Genomic DNA, 4,569 nt, shown 5'->3' on the forward strand with positions numbered 1-4,569 from the left:
TCCTTGACCTTCTTCAGTAAGAGCTTCAGGTCCTCCTTAGTTTCAGCAAGCAGGGTTATGTCAACTCTATGGTACAAAACAACACCACTTACCTTAAGAGCTTTCTCCTTGGGTAAATGGCTGCTGTTTTGACCTTATATGTTTATTATAGAGAATGAGTGTTTCAGTTGGAGGAAAGTTGTAGGTATGGTAAAAATTGTGGCACCATAGTTTAAGATCAGTGGGAATAAAAACAAGAGGAATTTGTGGCCAGGGGTTACTAGAGCCTCTGTATAAAAGTAAGAATCTGGTGGCTTAATGATAAGAAATTACTGTGCCAACACAAAGGTATAAAATTCAAATCTACCAGCTGCTCCTTGGGGGAAAGATGGGCAGTCTCCTCACTAGTGACTTATTGCCTCTGAAAATCCCCTGGAGAGTCTGCTGTTATGGGTCAGTTCCAACTCTAGATGGCATACAACAACAACAACATTTAAAAGTTGATAATTCTTTCAGGAAGCTTCTGGAATGATCAATCAAGTTATTTGCATATTACTTCCTAGAATAGCAGTATTATGTCATAAGACAGTGAGATAGAATATTTATTTACATTAAGTATTCAAGTGCTTTAAGGTGCATAGATTGAGTTTTCATATAGAATCTTCTTTCTATACTTCTTATTGGGCATTGAATATTTATTGCCCTGTTGTAAAAAATGGTAAAAATAAGTAATAATAATAATAACAACAGCAATAGCTACAACGATTTTATCTGTTCCATATCTATTGGAGCAAGTCCTTTAGAAATTGCTTTAAACTTTGAAATTGTTCAGACTCCTTTAGATTTGTTGTTATTGGTTGTTATCAAATTAGCTCCAATTCGTGGCAACTCCAAGAACAAAAGAAAAATCTTTGCATAGTCCTGCTCCATTCTCAGCATTGTTTTTATGCTTGATTCCATTGTTGCAGCCACTGAATGTTTTGCAACTCTCCTAAGCTTAGTGCTTTACTCTTATCTGTAAGGATTTTACTACCTATTTATAAAAGGAGCTCTGGTGGCAAGCTGAGTTGTGCTGCCAAAACAAAGGCACAAGGTTCAAATTCACCAGTTTCTCTGCAGGAGAAAGATGGGCAATCTCCTCTCATGCAATTTACAGCCTCTGAAAAACAACTGAAGTTTCAGCTATGGGTATGTTCAGTTCTAGATCACGTAACAACAGCACAACCTACTCCTTAGAAGTAGATTCCAGGCCTTTCTTCTTAGGCTATCTTATTCTGTAAGCTTTCAACAGTATCATTTCCAGCATCACAACAGCACTAAAGCTGTCACATTAAGACAAACTGATGCATAAACTAAAAGCGGCATCTCTGATTGTGAAGGCAGTCCTGGAAGGAAGGATTTCTTATCCCTGCTTTAGTGATACAAAAATAGAGGCTTGGGAAAGGCATTTTGTCTAAAGCCTCCTGGCTAGAAAGTATTTAAACACAGAACTGAGCATGTGAGAACAGATTGAAAGCTCTGTTTTCTGCACCACAGATTAAGGGGGAGTTCCCAAATGCCAATACTTGGGCTATGATCTCTGTAGCATCAAACACAGTCCTGGGCACAGAGTACAAATAAATTCTTACTGAGAGTGCTGAGCAGAAAGGTGACTTGCCCAAAGTCACACTGAGAAGTTTCTCTAAATGAGTGCATCTTCTGACTCCCAATTTGGTCTCCTTGGAAGCTGCTGCTTCCTTGGCTGGCAAGGGAATAGTACAGCACATTTTTACTTCTGTTTAATGGTTGCAGTCTTAAGGCTCCCACAGTCACTTGGTCCTTGATTTGGCTGCACAACACACAGCAAAAGCTGTAATGACTCTATTACCAGCAAATTGGCTCTTTAAGCAACAATATTGGCTCAGTCTGAATGCATTAAAGCCCCAGAGGTAGATGTCTCCATTCTCATGCTTTTTCCATTACATATCCGAGATTACTGATTTCCAGGAGGAAATAGACAGACAAATTTAGAGTTTACGACAATGGAGACTAAAATTCATGTCCTTTTCACCTCAGATTCTGTGAAATTGTAGCTTTCAGTAGTATATGGCTGGTTTGTTTTTAAAAATCAATGTCTTTTTTTAAACTGATACAAATTAATAGGTTTCTTTGTCATAATGTCAGTCTAAATATGACATTTAAAGGTCGCTACAGATATGCTTTGGTTTTTCATCTGACATATCAAAGACAAGAGTAAAGGAAAGAAATTAACATTTTATTTTTTAATTCTACTGAGAATCAAATGTTGTCTGAAGTGATACAACCATTTTTTTTCAAATCTGGAGATTTCTACCAAGTCTTTCATTAAATATTCTACAACAAATAGTAGTATATATATATATATATATATATTTAAGTTACCAATCTTATTATTAACCTGAAGCCTCAGGTTCATTTTATATTTTAATAAAGTTGGAAGCAAAATTAGAAAGCAAGACACAGCAATGTCTCTCTTTGTTACTGTGAGATGAATAGCTCTTTGAACAATATTCTTTCTTTCCTTGAATTAAAAACCAGAGTAAGACAAATCCATACATAAGATGCCAGAATAGGGAGATTCAACAAGACTAATTTAGATTTGATAGGAAAAGAAAAATTAAAAGAAAATAATAGTTATGCTGACTATTTTCTAAGATAGATAACGGTAATAGAACTAGGTATTCTTAGAAAATGATTTAAAATTTTAGAATATTTTGTGAGTATAAAAATAATCTTAATTTTATCTTAAAGGCCTTCTAAGTTTCTGTCCATACTATTTATCCAACATAAATGAATTTTAAATGTTCCCTTTGTTTATTGAGGAAAAAAAATAATACAAATCAGTTGAATTTCTGCAACTGATAATGAATTGTTAGATAATCTATTACTTAAATGTAAAAATTTTAAAAGGACAAAATACATTCCTGAAAGTTGATAATTACTGAGGAAATAATATGTAATGAAAAATGGAATACAGAAAGCTCCACCTCACATATGTTGAACGTGTTGCCAGGATGGACCAGTCCTTGGAGAAAGGCATCATGTTTGAAAGGGTCTAGGCACAGCTCAGGAGAAGATGACTTCAGGTTAGATGAATTGACACAATAACAGGGGTAATAGGTACACATGTGTTGGAGACAGTGAGACTGGTTCAGGTTAGGAAAGAGTTCAGAGTTATTGTACGGAGGGTCGCTTTCAGTTGCAGGCGACTGCAGGCGACTCAATCACACATAGCAGTAACTCCAGGTCACTTTCATTTTGAAGATAGCTGTCATTCCTAACATTTAGAATTCCAGAATAAACAACTAAATGTCTGAGAATTCCAGAAGAAACTACTCCTTGTGTTGGTTTAGTGTTCCAGGAGCAAGAGTGAAGTGGAAGCAAACTTGCTCCTAATGAAATTTTAGCCTGGCTTTAAGGTCTCTGAGCAGTCTTGAAAATTCCAAAATTAGATTAAATGAGCTCACACATTGTCCTGAAAAGCCATGAAAAAACATTGAGATTTGAGATGGGGGGAAAAAATTACACTAGATTGTAAATTTCTGAAAATTGTTTTCAAACACAATATCCAATGAGCACTTAATTAAAAATAAGCAAGAACACAGAAAATAAGATGCTAAAAGTTACAGTCAATGAAAACAATAAATAGAAATAAAAGCAGTAATATATGAAAATCAAAGATATAGATATATGTTGTTGTTGTTGTTAAGTGCCGTTGAGTCATAGATGACTCATTGCGACCCTATGAATGAAAGACTTGAACACTTGTATAATTTCCATCATCTCCAAGTTCCAGAGTTTCCAGAGGCAAGTTATTTTGGAAGTGGATGCCACTTAACCATTATCACATTTGAGACATCAGTGTCACAGTGTTTAGCACCACAGCAACCACAAGTTACTTCTGTACAGCAAATGGACAGACCACTTAGAAGAATGTTTGACCAAAAACAAATAAAACCAGGCCCAAGGGCTGAAAGCCCAAGGGCCCTAGTGTGGTGTTTGGTTTTTTCACTTTTTTAAAATTTTATTAATTTTAATGAACATTTACAGAGATTTTGGATTTCCATTCATTCATTGTTGCACTTTTCTCCCTGCCCAGCCTTCCCCCCTCAGTTCACTGCTCTCTTTAAAAAGTAAAAGAAAAATTCTTTCACTGGTATACAATCTCCCCACAACTCCCCTTCCCCCCAGTGCCCCAAGTGCACTGTACTATGCAACCTTAATTATAGACTTTTGTGATAACCATAATACCCTATCATATATAGCTTTTAAATTGTTCTCTCCCTCATCTGTTTCAATGCAGTATACACAATTTATCCAGTTTTTCTCAGTCTTAGCCCAACCCCAATGTCACTTCCATTCTACAACAATGGCACCATGCAGTATTTGTCATTTTGTGACTGAGCTATTTCACTCAGCATAATGTCCTCCAGGCTCACCCATTTTGAATAATATTACATGAGTTCCTTGTTTTTTAATGCAGTGTAGTATTCCATTGTGTGAATATACCACAGCTTCTCTATCCATTCATTTGTTGATGGGCACTTAGGTTGTTTCCAACTCCTTGCTATT

This window comes from Elephantulus edwardii, unplaced genomic scaffold (genome assembly GCF_000299155.1).
Source record: "Elephantulus edwardii isolate Elephantulus edwardi_28Jun2011 unplaced genomic scaffold, EleEdw1.0 scaffold00366, whole genome shotgun sequence".
In the NCBI taxonomy this organism is placed as follows: Eukaryota; Metazoa; Chordata; class Mammalia; order Macroscelidea; family Macroscelididae; genus Elephantulus; species Elephantulus edwardii.